This window comes from Pan troglodytes, chromosome 8 (assembly GCF_028858775.2).
Source record: "Pan troglodytes isolate AG18354 chromosome 8, NHGRI_mPanTro3-v2.0_pri, whole genome shotgun sequence".
Lineage (NCBI taxonomy): Eukaryota > Metazoa > Chordata > Mammalia > Primates > Hominidae > Pan > Pan troglodytes.
The window spans coordinates 56,845,987-56,867,500 of record NC_072406.2 but is presented as its reverse complement, the minus strand read 5'-3'; the positions used below and the strand labels follow the sequence as shown (position 1 = coordinate 56,867,500).

The 21,514-nt window shown below is 41.5% G+C and overlaps 1 long non-coding RNA gene across 1 annotated transcript in view; it reads left to right on the top strand.

Moving 5' to 3' along the window:
* The window catches only part of LOC104008165 (uncharacterized), a 117,887-nt gene that overhangs the window by 83,013 nt on the left and 13,360 nt on the right, over positions 1–21,514 (top strand). The gene's annotated exons all lie outside the window — the stretch shown is intronic.

Genomic DNA, 21,514 nt, shown 5'->3' with positions numbered 1-21,514 from the left:
ATGTACATGGAAAACTCTATGGAATCTTTTTTTAAGAAAAAAGAAAACTGCTGGGATTCATATGCACAGAAAAATTCAGACCTCTCCATTTTGTTGATTGTAAATCATACATTATCAACAACCACCAAAAACATAACAGGCCAAAAAAGAGCCACCTATTTTGTATTTTGACAAGTGGATATGCAAGGATATGGATTTGAAAGTTTGCTTATAGAAATAATCTGTAATAAACAATAGTAACATTATTTAAGGAATAAAATTATGAAAAAATTATTTAATGACTGTAGTGCAATTCTTAGTCACTGAGAGATATAACGTTGATACATCATTTTCACATGAATTCACTCTTAACTATGTAAATGAAACAGATGTTATTATTAAATCAAATTCCCTAAAGCTTAGCACCTGTAGACAGCAATAAATTTAACCTCTAAAACAATTGATAATTTAACTTCTGATATCAATTTTCCAATTTTCCACAGATGTGTATGTAACAGAGAGAGAGAGAATGAGTGTGCGTGTGTGTGTGTGTGTGTAGTGAGAGCAACAGCTACAGAAAGGAGGAGGGGAAGGAGAAGCAGCCAGGGAGAGAGGGAGGGAGGGAGGGGAAGAGAGAAAAACGGAAACAGAGAGAGTGTCTCGGTAAATGCAAAGAATTTGAATACCTATTTCCATCATTGTCACTCATAAAAACATACATGCATGCCGCTTTTGTGTTCTCAAACCTGTGCATGTACATGTATGAACATGAACCCCTTTTGAATACAGTGCTTTTCACTTTTTAAGTGTTTTAACTTAAATAGCTTCATTCTGTTTGAGAGGTGAAAAATATTGATACACTTGAAATGCTTGCCCAGAATCAAATACAGACTGAGTATGGAATCTAAATTTCACTCACAGGTCCTCACCCCCTTAACCTGGGCTCCGCCATCCTCAGGGAGACAGGACTCAGGGTACAGGAAAGCCATAGGCTCCCTGCTGCTGCTTCAAGCAATGCAGGATTGAAAGGCACAGATATTAACTAAAATCCTCAGGAGAAGAAAAGGCAGATTGTACTTGTGGCTCGTGTTATTTGTGAGCAAGATACAGTGTTTGTTGATGGGAACATAGGAGATAGAGATGACAAAATCTAATTACAAAAAAAAAATGACAAAACATGTTCCCAAAGCCTTCATTCAAGACAGGAAAAAAGAAGAAAACACCTGTGAAATTCTAATCATCAAATGAAAATTCCAGATCTAAATTCCAGGAGGTTTCTCCTTCACATTTGGGATCAGTTAAATTCACAAACATACCAAAAGGCATTTGCAGTTTGCAGTATGTTCTGCCAGTGACAGCAGAGGAGGAGAAGAACACCAAGGGATTAATCAGGGATAGAGGTAATTAAAGCCAGAAAGGATCAAATGGCCCACAGGTCAAAGGAATTAAAATCTGAGCACAACTTTTGCATAAAGGGGGAAAAATACAATGCACTTTGCTGGGACATTTAACTGCAAATATATCGCAGTTACCAGACAGGTTTAAGCAAAACTCCTTGGTTGGCAAACCTTCGGAGAAAGGTTTGTAAATGAAGGCAGCACAGGGAGCATGCCCTGCACTTCAGGGTTCATTGTTCATGTGTCTACTAAGTTTTTTCTTAGTCCACAAAAATGACAAACTTCCTGAAGAAAAGACTTGCATTTCTGCTTTTATTTCGGTATTGTTCTACATGGCCCTTTATAAACCTGACTGCATGCCTTGTGATTATCTCAATTCAGTATTCTTTGCCACATTCCAATGAGATAAGCAGCCCCTGTGCCCATTTTGTGAATGATAAGGATAAGATTGCAGAAGTCATTTTTCTCGACTGTGCAGCCTGAGAAATGCGTGGCCTGGCCTGGAACTCCAAGCCTGGGAACTGGGAATGCTGTCCCAGTCTCCAGGCCACCCTGCCTCACTTCTTGACTTGCAGACCTCTCTGAGAAGCCTGCCCTTCTCTCCATCCAGGTTCCTTGTGTGCTGTCAAGGACCTCTGCAGACTCCACCCTCTGTATAGACCAGAAAGCTTGTTGAGAAACCAATAAAGCATGTGTCCTCAGCCTGTCCCACCCAGGTCCCAGGGTCATGGCCCAAGACTGGCAGGTCAGCCAAGGAGAAAGAGCCCTGCCGACCTCTCAAGTGGCAGCACCTGGGACTGGCCCCTTGGCTTAACAGTTCTGTTTGTTGTGACTTTCAGTTTTCTCTGCCATAGTATTGGAGTAATGCTTCCCCATCTGATTGCTCTGAAGATTGTGGGAAATACAAAGGTGAAGTAGGAGGAGACTGTAATTGTGAGGTGTTGGTGTTTCCCCTCACTCCTTACCCACCTCCCCAGCACATGTGCACACACTTGCACACACACACACACACACAGACGGCTACCACAGGTTACCAGAAATTCAAAGCAGTGAACACTTGTAAGCCATTTTCCAATTCAAAAAGCACTTCACGAATTTGACTTCAGTGGCTGGGAAAGACAAGTGGCTACTTCCACCTCCACCCTCTCCCATCCGCCTGCATCCTCCTGGACCCTGCAGCTGGTCTCCCACCAGGAACCTGCCCCTCCTGCAGGAAGAGCCCATTCTAGAACTCTGCTCCCAGCCCCTGTCCTGCTGTGTAATTGGAGGATGATGTCCAAGGGGGAACTTTGAGTGGGGCATCAGTGGGGAGAAATACAACAAAGCAAAGGCTCCTTCTTCTTGCCCTTGAAGGAGTGCTGACCCTGCCCCACGCATTGGGAGGCATTTTCTTGGATGCCCATGAATTGACTTACTCATTTGAGCTTTTCACAGAGGAGTGAGAGAAGATATAGAATGGTAGAAGGGTCAAGGTGGGCAGGCCAGGAAACACTGCCCAAGGGCAGCTACAGTCTGTGCTGGTTCAACTGGGGCATAACGAATGGCCACATCCACTGGCACAAGCCAGGCATCATGGCCTCCCTCCTCAGCAGGAGGGTCCCTCAGAACACCTGCTCTGCTCCCTCCCCTGCACCTAAGGCTCACAGGCTGAAGATTTATAGAAAGTCCATCACTAAGTGAGTGCCAGGCATGGGGCCAGCATAGATGGTGGGTGCAAATTTTATTTGAGTCACAACTTGTGAAATGTTAAGCTCATACCTTCTGGAAGACATCACCAGGTCTAAGTCAGATGGCAGGAAAGCTGGCTCACTTGATTCCGCTGCTTATGCTGGGGTCCTGGAGGCCTTGAAAACAAAACTTATGGTATGTTGCATTACTTTTTTCCATGTGGGGCTTTCTGTGGTCTGGGTGCGTGCTAAATCTCTTTAACAGGAAGGTTCATTTCTCAAAACATGAAAATTCCCAAACAGAATCAGACTAAGTTGTCTACTGTTAAACAAAATTATTGATCCTCTTATTTGGACTTGGGAAAGCCAGCAAGGGGGTGAACACATGTGTAAGAAAATAGGCAAATGGAATTTTCTCTGGGTGTGTAAGCAATCCTTGAGGAGTTTACAAACTGCCCTGCACCTTCGATCAGGCTTCCTGGGCTGCAGCGCTGTACTGTGGGAGCCACCCTGGTCCCAGCCAGGCACCCTGACCACACAAACTTGCTGGCACGGGGGTAGGCAGGGGGTGTGGGCAGAGGAAACACTTTGGAGGGTATGAAGGGACAGGTACAAAGGCAAAGGATTCTGCCAGGAAAAGCTGAGCCCTAAGAGAGGCACTGTCAGGCTGCCTCCCATGATAACAGGGAGTTTAAAGAGCCCATATCCATCAGGGAAGGTTCCAGAATCTCATGAACTGGGACTTTCGCCAGTGTAGGGTCCTCCCAAATGCCCCTATGTGAAGCCACATTCCATCTACACTTGCCTCAAGGGTCAGCACACAGGTCATGCTTTTTTAAAGTCACCGATGGTGATTCTCACACTAGTCCCCAACTTGAACCTGTGTCCACAGTGGGCTGGACCTCCCTGTGGGAAGGTTAACAGCATCATGACGTGGCATGTCCACACTCATGGCAGGTCCACACTCCTAATGCACCACCCGTCAGCCCCACGCTCAGGCCACACCCGTTGGTGTTACCTGTGGCTCCCAGCTTCCTCTCTCACCCCACATCCAGCCTCAGCAAATCCTATTGGCTCCATCTCCAAAATATATCCAGACTCTGACCACTCATGGCCCCTGTTGTCCCCAAGCAGTCAAGCCACCCTTTCTAGTGTGTTATTGAACAAGCCTCCAAATTGCTCTTCTCATTTCTGCCCTTGCCTCTCCTCAGTCTGCTCTCAACACAGCAGCCAGAATGACCACTTATGAAAGTTATATTAAGACTCACCCTTGCTGTCAGGTTGCTGATGGCTTTCTGGCTCATCTACCAAACTCCCCTTCTCATCTCCTGCCTGACCCTTCCTTGAACTTGCCAGACATACATCTGCCTCGGGCCTTTGCACTCAGTGTTCTTCATGCCTGAAATGCTGGTTGCTTTACTACCTTCAAGTCTCTATTCAAAAGTTCCCTTCTGAATGAGGCCTGTCCTGGCCACTTTGCTGGGAATTCCCGCCCCCCATTTAACACTTTATATCCTCTTTCCGTGATTCATATCTTGTTATCAGCATTTAATAACATATCTAATAAAATATATTTTTTGCTTATGTATCTTGGATGTTTTTCTGTTTGCTCTGTAGAATGTGAGTCTCCAAGACAGGAGCTTTAACTGCTTTGTTTATTTCTATATTTGCAGTTTCTAAGCAGCTCCTGGAACAGAGCAGGTGCTCACACATTTGTGGATGAATGAATGAATGACTCTATCTACTCAATGCTCAGCAAGTCCCAATCATGGGATTTGGCCTGATTTATTCCCAGGGATCCAGCTCTTATTTCAATTTCCCTGAACCCCAAAAGTCTATGAGAATAAGACTTCCATTTTCCAGGAAGATGGAGTAGACATACTTTTCCCTATTCCTACTAAGTATAACTAAAAGGCCTAGGCATTATATATAAAACAAATATAAGAAGACTCTGAAAGGTACAGAGAAGAAGGCAGAACAGCCACAGACCATGGGACTTAAGGAATAACATGACAATGAGTTTCTTATTGCCTCATATATCCCAAGATAAGGTATTTGGAAAGTCAGCAACCTGGAACTGCTAATTAGTGAAGACAAAAAAAAAAAAATGCCAGGTCTTTCTAGCCAAAGAACCAGGAAAGGAAAAACCTAGCAAGACAGAAAACTTTTAGGAATAAAATGCCTACTCCAGCCAAACACAGAAAAACTGTGGCTCCACCTCCATTTGCACAAGTCAAGGCTGAGCAGGGAGACTAGACTTCTGCCCTTACTGTGTTGTTATGTGGCATCCCCACCTCCTTTGCCAGCTGGTATAAATAAAGGCTGAGTTGGGAACCAGGGTTTCCCTCCCTGGTGGGTAGTAACAAGTCCCCTGTCCCTTCATGTCTGTGGAGACAATGTGGGGAACCAGAACTCCATTTCTGCCCAGCAGTAACAAGAGCCCTTCCCCCAGCCTAGGTGTCAAAAAAGGTCAAGTGGAGAACCTGGTTTTCCATCCCTAATTGGTAATTACATGGCAGTGACCCCACCTCCTCACCCACTGGAGAGATGACAGAGGAAGCCCACTAAAACACATTATTTAAATAAGATTCATAGACTTATAATACCCATATGTCTATATTTCAATCAAAAGTCATTTATTACACCAAGAACCAAAAACAGTTCAAGGTGAATTAGAAGACAATCAACAAAACACCAACAATGAGATGATACAATTGTTAGAATTATCTTTCAAGAAGTTTAATACAATCATTATGAAAAGTGCTGCAATTACCAAATAAAAACAAACTTGAAACACAGGAAAATATAGAAGTTTCAGCAAAGAAATCCAAAAATCTCAATGAAGAGAGAGGTAAAAAGAAGAATTAAAAGGAACACAGCTGCTTGCCAGCAATGGAACAAAGCTGGATGGAGAATGACTTTAACGAGTTGAGAGAAGAAGGCTTCAGACGATCAAACTTCTCCGAGCTGAAGAAAGAATTTCGAACCCATCGCAAAGAAGCTAAAAACCTTGAAGAAAGATTAGACGAATGGCTAACTAGAACAACCAGTGTAGAGAAGTACTTAAATGACCTGATGGAGCTGAAAACCATGGCACGAGAACTACATGATGAATGCACAAGCTTCAATAGCCGACTCGATCAACTGGAAGAAAGGGTATCGGTGATTGAAGATCAAATTAATGAAATGAAGCGAGAAGAGATGTTGAGAGGAAAAAGAGTAAAAGAAATGAACAAAGCCTCCAAGAAATATGGGACTATGTGGAAAGACCAAATCTACATCTGATTGTTGTACCTGAAAGTGATGGGGAGAATGGAACCAAGTTGGAAAACACTCTTCAGGATATTATCCAGGAGAACTTCCCCAACCTAGCAAGGCAGGCCAACATTCAAATCCAGGAAATACAGAGAATGCCACAAAGATACTCCTCGAGAAGAGCAAATCCAAGACACATAATTGTCAGATTCACCAAAGTTAAAATGAAGGAAAAAATGTTAAGGGCAGCCAGAGACAAAAGATCGGGTTACCAACAGAGGGAAGCCCATCAGACTAACAGTTGATCTCTCAGCAGAAACTCTACAAGCCAGAAGAGAGTGGGGGCCGATATTCAACATTCTTAAAGAAAAGAATTTTCAATGCAGAATTTCATATCCAGCCAAACTAAGCTTCACAAGTGAAGGAGAAATAAAACACTTTACAGACAAGCAAATGCTGAGAGATTTTGTCACCACCAGGCCTGCCCTACAAAAGCTCCTGAAGGAAGCACTAAATATGGAAAGGAACAACCGGTACCAGCCACTGCAAAAACATGCCAAATTGTAAAGACCATCGATGCTAGGAAGAAACTGCATCAACTAATGAACAAAATAACCAGCTGATATCATATTGACAGGATCAAATTCACACGTAACAATATTAACCTTAAATGTAAATGGACTAAATGCCCCAATTAAAAGACACAGACTGGCAAATTGGATAAAGAGTCAAGACCCAGCAGTGTGCTGTACTCAGGAGACCCATCTCATGTGCAGAGACACACATAGGCTCAAAATAAAGGGATGGAGGAAGATCTACCAAGCAAATAGAAAACAAAAAAAAGCAGAGGTTACAATCCTAGTCTCGGATAAAACAGACTTTAAACCAACAAAGATCAAAAGAGACAAAGAAGGCCATTACATAATGGTAAAGGGATCAATTCAACAAGAAGAGCTAACTATCCTAAATATATATGCACCCAATTCAGGAGCACCCAGATTCATAAAGCAAGTCCTTAGTGACCTACAAAAAGACTTAGACTCCCACACAATAATAATGGGAGATTTTAACACCCCACAGTCAACATTAGACAGATCAACGAGACAGAAAGTTAACAAGGACATCCAGGAATTGAACTCAGCTCTGCACCAAGCGGACCTATTAGACATCTGCAGAACTCTCCACTCCAAATCAACAGAATATACTTTCTCCTCAGCACCACATTGCACTCATTCCAAAATTGAACACATAGTTGGAAGTAAAGCACTCCTCAGCAAATGTAAAAGAACAGAAATTATAACAAACTGTCTCTCAGACCACAGTGCAATCACACTAGAACTCAGGATTAAGAAACTCACTCAAAACTGCTCAACTACATGGAAACTGAACAACCTGCTCCTGAATGACTACCGGCTATATAACAAAATGAAGGCAAAAATAAAGATGTTCTTTGAAACCAATGAGAACAAAGACACAACATACCAGAATCTCTGGGACACATTTAAAGCAGTGTGTAGAGGGAAAATTATAGCACTACATGCCCACAAGAGAAAGCAGGAAAGAGCTAAAACTGACATCCTAACATTACAATTAAAAGAACTAGAAAAGCAAGAGAAAACATATTCAAAAGCTAGTAGAAGGCAAGAAATAACTAAGATCAGAGCACAACTGAAGGAGACAGAGACACAAAAAACCCTTCAAAAAATCAATGAATCCAGGAGCTGTTTTTTTGAAGAGACCGACAAAATTGATAGACCACTAGCAAGACTAATAAAGAAGAAAAGAGAGAAGAATCAAATAGATGCAATAAAAATGATAAAGGGGATATCACCACCAATCCCACAGAAATACAAACTACCATCAGAGAATACTATAAAAACCTCTACGCAAATAAACTAGAAAATCTAGAAGAAATGGATAAATTCCTTGACACATACACCCTCCCAAGACAAACCAGGAAGAAGTTGAATCTCTGAATAGACCAATAACAGGCTCTCAAATTGAGGCAATAATTAATAGCCTACCAACCAAAAAAAGTCCAGGACCAGATGGATTCACAGCCAAATTCTACCAGAGGTACAAGGAGGAGCTGATACCATTCCTTCTGAAACTATTCCAATCAATAGAAAAAGAGGGAATCCTCCCTAACTCATTTTATGAGGCCAGCATCATCGTGATACCAAAGCCTGGCAGAGATACAACAAAAAAAGAGAATTTTAGACCAATATCCCTGATGAACATCTATGCAAAAATCCTCAATAAAATACTGGCAAACCGAATCCAGCAGCACATCAGAAAGCTTATCCACCATGATCAAGTGGGCTTCACCCCTGGGAAATTTTAGAACTAAACAATGCAACAACTGAAATAAAAATTCAGTGAATGGGCACAATGGCAGAATGTAGATGACAAAAGAAAATAAATCAATAAACTTAAAGATAGAGCAATAGCAATTACTCAATCTGAACAACAACGAGGAAACAGACTGAAAAAATTAGCAGAGCCTCATTTACATGTATGAATATAACAAAAGATTTAGCATGTCACCAAAGTCCTAGAAGAAGAGAGGGATCATGGAACTAAAAATGTTTTCAAAAAACAATGCTAAATTAACAAATGTGGCCAAAATAATCTATATATTTAGAGATGCAAGAAGCTAAATGAATTCCAAACGTGATAGATTCAAAGAAATTCACTCGAAGATACACCACAGTCAAACTTCTAAAAACTAAAGACAGGTACTAAGAATCCTGAAAGCAATAAGAGAAAGACAGCACATTGCCTACATGGGAAAAATAATTTAAATTACAGTAGATTTTTTTTTTTTTTTGAGATGGAGTCTTGCTCTATCGCCCAGCCTGGAGTGCAGTGGCACAGTCTCGGCTCACTTCAAGCTCCACCTCCCAGGCTCACGCCATTCTCCTGCCTCACCCTCCCGAGTAGCTGGCACTACAGTCACCCGCCACCACACCTGGCTAATTTTTTGTATTTTTAGTAGAGATGGGATTTCACTGTGTTAGCCAGGATATCTCAATCTCCTGACTTCATGATCCACCACCTCGGCCTCCCAAAGTGCTGGGATTACAGGCGTGAGCCACCGCGCCTGGCCTACAGTAGATTTTTTAATCAGAAACCATGGAGGCCCAAGGGAGGGGCAAAACACTGTTCAAGTGATGTAAGAAATAAAACTGTTCACCCCAAATTATATATTCACCCAAAATATTCCTAAGTAATAAAGGATGAATAAAGCTTCTCTCAAAGGAAAACTAAAAGAAGGGAAATAAAAATTACATTGAAAATGAAAATTAAAACACAACATATCAAAATTTATGGTATGCAATTATGCAGTTCCAAGACTAAAATTTATAGCATTACATGCTTACATTAGAAAAAAGAAAAAGTCTCAAATCAGTGTTAAATTCTCATCTTAATAAAATCAAAATAAACCCAAAACAAGTAGAAGGAAGGAAACAAAAACAAAAGCAAGAATCAGTGGGATTGAAAACAGAAAAACAGTACAGAACTTCAATGAAAGTAAAAGTTTGTTCTTTGCAAAAGAAAATAGAATTCATTAATTTCTAGCAAAACTTAAAAAGAAAGAAGACATTCCAATATACCAGTACTGGTTTAGTATCCCTTATTCAAAATCCTTAGGACCAGAAGTGTTTTGGATTTGGGACTTTTTCAGAGTTTGAACTATTTGCATTACACTTATAGTTCAACATCCTTAATCTGAAAATGCAAAATCCAAAATGCTCCAATAAGTATTTCCTTTGAGTGTCAAGTCAGTACTCAAAAATTTTCAGATTTTGATGCATTTTGGATTTTGAATTTTTGGATTAGAGATATTCAACCATATCAAAAATGAAAAGATAGCTCTAGACTCTGCAGACATCAAACGAAAAATAAACACTTTGAACATACATATGTAAATTTGACAACATAGATAAAATGGACAAATTATTCAAAAAGTACAAAGTACCACAACTCCTCCAATGTAAAATAAATGACTTGAATAATCCTGTAAACAAGTAGGAATGTTGAATTCATAACTATAAACCTCCCATAAGAGAAATATCCAGGCTTAGATGGTTTCACTGGAGAATTCTCCCAAAAAGTCTGATATGGTTTGAGTCTGTGTCCCCACCCAAATCTCATGTCAAATTGTAATCTCTAATGTTGGAGGTGGGGTTTGGTGGGAGGTGATTGGATCATGTGGGCAGATTTCCCATTTGGTGCTGTTCTCATGATAGTGAGTGAGTTATTACGTTATCTGTTTATTTAAAAATGTATAGCACCTCCCTCCTCTCTCTCTTCCTCCTGCTCTGGTCATGAAAGATGTGCCTGTTTCCCCTTCACTTTCCGCCATGATTTTAAGTTCCCTGAGGCCTCCATAGCCATGCTTCCTGTACAGCCTGCAGAACCCTGAGCAAATTAAACTTCTTTTCTTTATAAATTACCCAGTTTCAGGCATTTCTTTATAGCAGTGCAAGAAGGGACTAATATGTGATCTAAGAAAAACCACACCAAATCTATACAATCTCTTCCAGAAAAAAAGAGAACATTTTCTAATATATTCCCTGAAGCCAATATTACCCTGATACCACAAAGAAAAAAAAACTGCAAATAGAATTTAGCAATATGTGCAAAGAATATACACCATGACCAAGTATGCCTTGTTCCAGGAATGCAAGGCTGGTTAAATATTGAAAAATCGATCAGTGTAATCCACTATATTAATGGATGCTGAAAAAGCATTTGACAGAATTCAACACCCATTTATGACAAAAACTGTCACAAAATAGGGGTAGAGATAAACTTTTTCAACTTAATAAAGAATATCTACAAAACAGCTAACATTGTACTTAATGGTAAAAGACTGAATGTTTTCCCCCTAAGATTGTGAATGAGGCATGGATTCTACTTTCATGTGACACTGCTACTCAACAGAATACTTGAAAGGTTTAGCCAGCACATTAAGGCAAAGAAATGAAATAAAAGTCATACAGATTAAAAAAGAAATAAAACTGTTCCTATTTGTGGATGACATGATAGCCAGTGCAGATTAAAAAAAAAAACTACCGAAATAAATTCTAGAATAAGTGAGTTCAACAAGATACAGGTTCACAGATACAAGATAAATATTTAAAAATCAATTGTATTTGTATACACTACCAATGAACATATGAAAACCAAAATTTTAAGTGCGATATCATTGAAACATAAAAAAATACTGAAGTGTAAATCTAAGAAAATATATACAAGACTTTATGCTGAAAACTACCACATGCTGATGAAATAAATAAAAGAAGACCTAAATAAATGGAGATGCATACTGTATTCATGGATTAGAAGGCTCAATATGGTGAAGACAAACTCTCTGCTGAATTGATATACAGGTTTATCAAAATTTCATCAAGGTTTTTTTGTAGATATAGACAATTTAGATAGATATATTATAAATAAGTTTGTTCTCAAATTTATATAGAAATCTGTATGGAATAGCTAAAACAATTCTGAAAAAAAATAAAATATGAGGAATTATCCAGATCATACAGCTAAAGTAATCATGACTGTGGCATATTACTCAAGGGATATACACATAGATCAATGGAACAGAGTAAAGAACCCAAAAGTAGACCCACACAAATGTGTTCCCCTGTTTTTTGACAGAAGTGCAAAAGCAACTTCTTGGAGGAAGCATAGTCTTTTCAACAAGTGGTGCGAGAGCAATGAAATAGGCAAAAACAATAAACTTTGGCCTAAGCCTCACACCTTTTACAAAAATTATCTGAAGACACATCATATATTTAAATGTAAAACATAAGAACTTTTAGAAGATAACGTAAGAGAAAATCTTTGAGATTTGGGGCTTGGAGAAAAGTTCTTAGACATGACACCAAAAGCACAGTACATAAATGACCAATTGGAACTCATCCAAACCTGAAGTGATTTCTCTGCTAACGATCCTGTTAAAGGAGTAAAGGCAAGTTACAGACTAGAGAAAATTATGTACAAATTACACATCTAACAAAGTGCTCATATCTAGAATATAGTTCTCAAATTTTAACATTAAAAAACACTCAAATATTCCAATTAGAAAATAGGCCAAAGATGTAAAGAGACATTTTATCAAAGTGGATCTATGAATAATAAATGGCACATGAAAAGATGTTCAACATCACTGGCCATTAAGAAAATGCAAGTTAAAGCCACCATGACATATAACTCCATACATATTAGACCAGAAAAAATAAAATAAACACATGCATATATGGCCCTATGAAGATCTTTGACAAGGTGCCAAGGCTACACAATGGGGAGATAAAGACAGTGTCTTTAACAAATGGTGTTGGAAAAAACAGATATCCACATACCAAAGCATAAAATTGGACCGTTTTGTTACAATATACGTAAAAATCATCTCCAAATGGATTAAATACTTAAACTTCAAAGTTGAAACTCCTAGAAGAAAACATAGAGGAAATGTTTCATGACATTGGTCCTGGAAATGATTTCTTGGATATGGCATATAAAGCTCAGGCAACAAGACCATGTATAGACAAGTAGGATTACATCAAATTAAAAAGCTTCTTCCTAGCAAAAGAAAAACCAAAGTGAACAGGCAACCTGTGGCATGGGAGAAAATATTTGCAATATATAAGATGGGCAGAGTCAAAATCCAAAATATATAGGGAATGCATACAACTCAATAGTAGAACAACAAATAGCCTGATTTTAAAATAGACAAATGAATTAAATAGAAATGTCTCAAAAGAAAACATACAAATGGCTAATAGGTATATGAAAAGGTGCTCAACATTACTAATCATCAGGGAAATTAAAGATTGAAACCACAATGAGATATCACTGTTAGAATGGCTATTATCAAAAATATAAATGATAACAAGTGTTGGCAAAGATGTAGGGAAATTAGAACGCTTGTACACTACTGGTGGAAAAACAAAATGGCATGGCTGCTATGGAAAACAGCACAGAGGTTCCTCAAAAAATTACAAATAGAACTATTATATGATTCAACAATTCCACTTCTGAGTGTTCATCCAAAAGAATTGACATCAGGATCCAGAAGAAATATTTTTACTACTATGTTTATTACAGCATTATGAAGCTGAGATGTGAAAACAACCCCAAATGTCCATCAACAGATAAATGGATACAGAAAATGTGGTATACACAGATAATGGCTATTACTCAGCCCTAAAAAGAAAATCCTGCCACATTTGACAACATGGATGAAACTTGAGGACATTACGCTAAGCGAAATAAGCCAGTTGCAGAAGGACAAATGCTGCATGATTCCACTTCTATGAATTATCGGAAATATTCACATTCACAGAAGCAGAGAGTAGAATGGTGGTTGCCAGGCTAGGGGTAGGGGGAAATGGGAAGTGATTGTTTTGAGTGGGTACAGAGCTTCAGTTATACAAGATGAGTAAATTCTAGAGATCTGCTTATGACATTATGCCTTTAGTTCACAATATTATATAGTATACTTAAAATGTGTTAAGAGGGTAGAGCTCATGTTAAATATTCTTACTACAATACAATATAGTAACACAAAATGCAAGTGAGAATGTGGAAAAATTGGATCACTCATACATTACTAATGGGAATGTGAATTCTTAGTCACTCTGGAAAATAGTTTGACGTTTTCTTTATAAACTAAATATCCACTTGGTGTTTGAGCCAGGACTGCACTCCTGGGCATTTCTCCCAGAAAAGTGAAAATGTTTGCATGCAAAAACCTGTACACAAACATTTGAGGCAGCTCGATTTATAAGAGCAAAAACTAATCCCAGATGCCCTCCAATGGATAAGTGTGGTTAAACAAACTGGTTCCACTGAAAATTATTCAGCAATAAAAAGAAATTGTTGATACATGCAACCTAGATGGATCATAAGGGCATTGTGAGTAGAAAAAAAAAAGCCCATCTCAAAAGGTCACATACTATATAATTCCATTTATTTAACATTCTCATATTGACAAAATTATAGAAATAGAAATTAGATTGGTGGTTTCTAGGACTTAGGGATGGTGGGGAGGGGTGGGTGGCAGGAGGGAGATCTGGAGATCTTGGTAGTGAGGAAATAGTTCTGTATCTTGATGGGAGTAGTGGATACACAAACTACATATGTGATAAAATAAGCCATAACTACACACACACTTTGCACCAATATCCAAGTCCTGATTTTGATGCTATATTGTATCTCATAAGAAGTAATCATGGGGAAACCTACTGGAAGGGTACACAGGATCTCTCTGTACAATCTTTGCAATCTCCTATTAATCTACAATATTTTTTTAAAGTTTGTGGAAAAGCTTCTGATTTGATCTGATACATGCTGTGAAGAGTAAAAGGATTGGGCTATTTAATTATGAGCTCGAGGGGCACATTATTTGAAAATGTTTGAACATAACAAAAGTAAAAGGTAAAAATCAATAGAAGCTAGTTATATAAAAGAAAGAGACACTCTTCTCCTCCCGAGTTCTTTCCTGGAGCCACTGTGCAAGAACAGCCAGGCAGCATACAGCCCTCAGGACCATGATGTGCGTGCTGCCCAGGGTCAGGAGACCCCAGATCTGACCAAACCTCCCTGTGTCTGTGCAGCATCTAGGACAGCTGGCCTTGGCCCCCTCCTCTGTACACAGAGGTGATGGAGTGACAAGGCTCCACAGTGCTTTCATCCATCTCCTGGCTTCCTAGACTCACTACAGCAGCACCAAGGAGGCCCTGAGACATTGGCTATACAGAGAGGATGCCCTGTCCCCAGGACACCAGCCTTGCTGCAATAACTGCACGTGGTCAGCATTGCATGGCTGGGCTGGAAAGCACAATGCGTGGTGTCTCAGAACTGGGCTTGCATAATGCATTCCCTCTCCCTGGCATCTCCATGCTGCACAGGAGTGAGAGCAACTCCCAATGCCTGCCAACGCAGGGCTTGGCATGTCTCCTCAGAGCCAGGGAGCCAGCAGACTCTGGGCAGAGCCAGGCCCTGCTTAGTGTGTCTGTGAAGACTTCTCCAGAGGCACGAGCAGCCCATCAGCAGTACATGCAGTTGATAGTGCAGATTCAGGCCAGATGGTGGGGGCTTCCAGGAAAGCGGGGATTACGGAGGAGGACAGGGTGAAGAGTGAAATGCCCTTACCAAACAAATGAAGCAGTATCCTATGGAGTGAACATCCAGAACATCCCTCTTCTTCAAAATTTTTGTAAAATATACACAACATAGAATTTACTATTTTAACCATTTTTAAGTGAGCAATTCAGTGGCATTAAGAACACTCACATTTTTGGGTAACCATCACCACCATCCATCCCCAGAACTTTTCATCATGCCAAACTGAAACTGTACCCCTTAAATGGTAACTCTCCATCCCACTTCCCCCGGTCCTAACAACCACCATGCTGCTTTCTGTCTCTATGAATTTGGCTACTCTAAGTACTTAACATAAGTGGAATCATGCATTTGTCCTTTTGTGTCTGGCTTATTTCGCTTAGCATAATGTCTTCAAGCTTTTTCCATATTGTAGCATGTGCCAGAATTTTCTTTCTTGGCATTCCTTTTTGAGGCTGAATAATAGTTCATTGTATGCATGCACCACACTTGCTTTTCCATTCGTTCATTGATAGGCATTTGGGTTGCTTCCATCTCTTGGCTACTGTGAATAATGCTGCTATGGTCATGGGTGTACGAATATCTCTTCTCTTTCCTGTTTTCAATGTCCAGGACATTCTTATCATTTCCCTTATAAATAAAGGCCAAGTTCTGCCATGGCTGGACTGGGTTTCCCAACTTAAGCCTACTTCCAAGAGGCTACAGGGGCACTACAGAATACAAGGAATTGCTTCCTTAATCTTTCTGAGCCTCAGGATCTAACCTCTGAAAGGGAAATCATACTACAGGAGGTATAAATAGCAGGGAGAAGAGGAAGGCAACACACGAAAGCCCCTCAGCTTTCAAACCAGTGGAGGCTCATTCAATCCCCCACTGCATCCCCAACAGGGAGGAGTGCTTCTCGAGAGGCAGAGAGCATGTGCATGCAGGGGCCTCATGGGTCTGCCCGGTGGGAGTGGAGAGAACAGAGTGACTCACTTGGTGTGAAATCCAGAAGATTGTAGGAAAAGCATGGGACAAAATTCAAAGGGCAAGCACCAGCAGGCATAGTCCAGCCCGAGAACGGACGGCTGTATGACACACCAAGATTTCACAGCAGGGTTCAAGGGTCAGACAATAGATTGTTAGAGATCCCAGAGCAAGACAGCAGAGGGGGTTCTGGAAGAGAGGAGAAGGGGCTCAGCTGCTGGGGCAGGGAACAGGCAGACCTTTCATAGCCACCGTGGTGGGGAGTGGGGTCTGGCAAGGACAACCCAGAGCCCCACTTCTGGAGAACCTCAAATATTAGAAGATGGACCGTATGGGTCCATTTGCCCCAAGCAATCCTAGGTTAGGCCTGCTGTTCTGGCAAAATCACTTTCAAAATTGCCACATCCTTGGTTTGGAAGATGAATTATAGGTCACAACAGGGTGGTTACCAATGCAGGAGCCAGCACAAGGAATTAGGCCAAAGGTACACAGAAAAGCCGCTGTCACCCAGGAAGGCAGGAACATGCTTGGACAAAGTGGAGAGTGGGGTCTGCCTGAATGGTGCCCCCTGCCTGGGACCCTGTGACCTTCTTCCCTAAAGTTAGTCAGCCACAGAGCCTGGGGCACACTGACCTTCACCATGACTGTTATGGTGGGGTTGAGGGGGATGAAGGCAAGTATTGATAGCTGAGGGGATTGCATTCCTGCAGAGTGCTTTGTTTCTGTTCAATGAAAATTGCTGAAAATTTTTAATCTTGATACAAAAGTATAGAAGAGTGACTTGTTTGGTTTTTCTGTGGTTCTTGCTTGGCATCTAGCACTGAACTCAGTCTCAATGCTTTGGTTGAGACCTTCCCCTAAGAATCGCACAAAGCTGTGACCTTTTATAATTGTTTGCTTGTTTTTACAAGAATGGGATGGTCCAGATGAGAACATTCAGGTTTGTCCTTTTTTTCTGTGTTTTCTTTTACCATGTGGTCCCATCCTGTCGGCACTGTGGCACAGCAGTCTTCCTCAGTGGGGCCTGGCCAGGATAGGCCCCAGAGAGCCAGAAAGTTTAGGCAATCCTGGGTTTGCCCACTGTTCAGGTGAAGGCTCAAATTTTGCATACTCCTTTCCTTCTCTTGTTGCAAAAATCCTTAACAAAGTATCAGCAAATCAAATTTAGCAATATATAGAAAGAATATACTCCATGACCAAGTGGAGTGTACTCCAGGAGTTCAAGGCTAGTTCAGTACTAAAAAATCTATCTATGTAATCCACCGTATTAATGGAGAAAGAAATTACATGATCATATCAATGGATACAGAAAAAAACACCATTTATAATTTTTTTTAAACTCTCAGAAAATGAAGAGTAGGGGGAACTTCCGCAACTTGATAGAGTATCAACAAAAAGACCTACAGCTAACATCACACTTAATGGCAAAATGCGAAATACTTTTCTCCAGATGCTGGGAATGAAGCAAGATCTCAACATCATCTGCAACTTCTAGCCAGTGTAGTAAGGCAAGAAAGGGAATAAAAGGCATACATCTTTCCACCTCGGGAATCAGCCCCAGTGTATTTTCCTGGCACCGATGACTGCAGGGCCTAGCACCCAGGGCCTTGTTGAAGCCTTTACCTGGGGAATATCCAAACAAGGAGGCAAGGTAGCAAAGAGCCCATCAGTCCCTGCTTTGCCATGTACATACAGCAACTACCTGACTGTGTGCAAGTTACTCACCTCAGTGTGCCTCAGGAGTTTCATCTGTGAAATGGTGTAACAATAGTACCTGCATCACAGGGTCCTTGTGAGGCTTTAAGGAATTACATCCTCAAAGCACCTAGAACACTGCCTGACCACATGGCAAAAACATGCAAGTATCAGCTATTATTATAGACTGTAATCATTACTCTGGGCTTCTTTTATAGTAAGGAAGAAAATAAAACATCATCAATCTCAAGTGAGGCTGTGGAACGCTGAGGGTGGCTACTTCTACCCCAGGCTATGGCTTTTGACAGGGATCTTGTACTTTGACTCTGCATAATAACCATGACGGGCAGTTAGTTTCCAGAGGGGCAAAACTGGAAGATTCATTCCCCCATCTTTGTAGCCTGTACCATAATCTAGGGGAATATGCTGAGTCTTCCAACCCACTTTCTCATTATCCACTGAAGGCTTTTTTCCCACTGCTTCTCAAACACCTTTATTTTCCTCCCTAGCTCCTTCTTCTCACTCAAGCCTCTCCTCTCCCTCCTCCTCACATGCCTATCATCTTGACTTTTCCACATTAAAACCCTCTTGTAACTGACACGGACCCCTGTGAAACTCCAGGCAATTAATCGAACTCAGCAGAGCTTTTGTAAACCTCTGTAAAAAAGACCACAGGCTCATGTTGCTCTCATATTCTGTTTAAGTGGAACCTACAGAGATCCATGTTGGGCAAAGTTGTTAAGAAAACTACCTTTTATTATTTTATTTAAGGAAGAAATTAAAGATTCAGCTCATATAGACTGGAAAAAAAGAAAACCTCTTTCTACCCTTAAACCTTTCTCAATGCTTATTGCCAACTATAATTTTTTTTTTAAAGGCAACCAATGCAGTAAAACTACCACAACAAAGCTGGAGCAAATATGCTAGCTGAGCAGAGGCCAGATTTATGGTCAGAAATATGGAGTGTGTCTCAGCAGGGGCAGGTCGTGAAATCGTATGAGCTAATATCAGAGGTGTGAAAACAGGCATTGTTGTTTAGTTAACTAAAGTCACACAATTAAGCGATTCTCAAAAATCAATTAGCCATATGTTATAACCAAGATGACATGTTTTTATAACTTCTCTCTGGATGTTTTATTGCCAGAGGATGCTCATGTGGGCACTAGAACAAGAAAATAAACCACCAGCCCCAGAGTAAAAGTGCAAAAATTCAGTCATGATTAATTAAGAGTCCAATCTGCACATGATGGAGTAATGAAGCCGGCTGCACGGTGTTGGAAGGATTCCTTCCCTGCACCCCCATTCTGTTGCAAAAAGCCAGAGGTCATTTTATTTCTTTCTCTTTGTTTTTCTGTTCTTTTTAATTTAGCACAGACACAGCTGTGAAAACTGGATATCCATTTGAACTCCATATTTATGCATATAGCTGATGGTTCCAAGGAAACGTCATTTAAGAGCTTTCCATGGAAAATGAAAAACGTATTTCTCAGGAGGAAACCCTGGTGGCATGCTGTTGTTCATGATAGATTTTGTCTTCCTGCCATCCACAAAGGAAGCAACAAATGAGAGGCAGAGCTGGCCTCCTTGTCCCCTGTTGCTGTTGAGCCAGGTGTGGGGTAGGGACACAGGAGGACATGCAGTGGCCGTAATACAGAACAAACAGTAGGGTCCATTTTTCACATAGCCACAAATTCCACCCCTTCCTGTAACCACCCCTTGGATCTTGGCCATTCTAGTGTTTTGGTCAACAGAACAGGGCACGAGCCATGTGTACTAGATCCAAACCAGGCCCTCTGCACACCACTAACGCTCTGCCCTCGTTTCTGGAATCTGGCAGCCACTGTGTGAACGAGGCTAGGTCGCCTGCTGGATTATGAGAAGCTCGTGGCCCTGACTCCCCACCTCTCAGCCAGAATGAAGCCAACCTCCACGCAAGCACGGAGGGCTCCAGACCAGCAGACCCCACCTGACCTGTCAGCTGACCCCACCTGACCTGTCAGCTGACCCCAGACCTGAGCAAACCCAGCTTCCATCAGTTAGCCTGACCTCAACAGCAGAACTGCCCAGCAGGCCTGAAGACTGCCCAGCACTGATAAATAGTTGTTTAAGCCACTCCCTGATGGAGCAGTTTCTTATCCAGTGAAAGCTAACAGATGTAGACAGTCACTCAGAGGCAGTGGTAGCTGTGAAACTTCCAACCATGCAGTGCAAGACTGTCAGCCTCTACACACCACGCTGGGCAGCATGGGTCCTGCTGCCTTGCAGTGCCCTTGGAGTGGCATTTAAAAACACCGAGGGAACTCTGTGCTGTGTAGGGTGGCAGAGTGTTGCCAGGCCCACATCCTGTTCTGTCACTAGCTGTATGACTTTACGTCTCAAATGTGAGCCTCAAATTTTTCATCATAAATTGAGCCTATTTCTTTAAAACTGTGCTTCTCAAAGTGGGGTCCCTGGGCCAGACGCTACAGCCTCACCTGGAAACTCATCAGCAATCCACCTTCTCACACCTCAACCCACACCTGCTGAATCAGAAACCTAGGACTGGGGTCTAGGAAGTTGTGTTTTAAGAAGCCCCCAGGTCATTTGGATGGGCCAGCTCAGATATGAGAGCCCTGCTTTAATGTGACTGTGAGAATAAAGTGCTATCATCTGTATAAAACATCCAGGACAAGGGAGACACTCAATTCTCTCACTCCTTTCCCTTTACTGAATAGACTTAATAGAAGGCATGAATGCATTTAGGTGTACAGATAATTAAGACAAATTAACATATGAAATATATATGTATAAATATAGGTAAAACAGATATAAGATTGGACACACACATTGCCACTTATCTAGGTGGAGGTCATTCAGCTTAACTTCTATAAAATGGACAGCAGATAAGACCTCATCATTTACTTTCTGCCTTCTTACATCTGCATCATCAACATGTCAGTGAAGTCTTCGGAGGACCTTCTGATGGGTGAAGCCACAGAGACATGTGGATGTGGTGCCCGGCTAGTGCCTGAGGTGGGGTGTGGGGAGTGTGCCGCCTAGACACACTAACTCCACGCAGCCTCAGCGGGGAGCTGCCCCCACAGAGCCTGGCGTCTGGCTGTGCTCCCTGCTTTGTATCTGCCAGGAGCAGGGGAGGGGAGGGGAGGGGAGGCTGGAGGGAGGCTGGATGTGGAGGAGAAGGCAAGTCAGAGTCCTCCTGACTCACCGGGAGAGGTGAGCAGGATGTTCTCCATGAGCTGGACCCCTAATTATCCTAACAATGCCCTGAATTCTGGGATGTCTCGTGAGGTGCCATGTTGGTGCCTGTGAACGCTGCAGGTGTGAGTGATCTGTGTTCATGAGCCGACACACAAGTGCTGCTGCATCCACAGCACATGGGTGTCGCCTGCTGCATTTGGGTTCTTCTGTAGG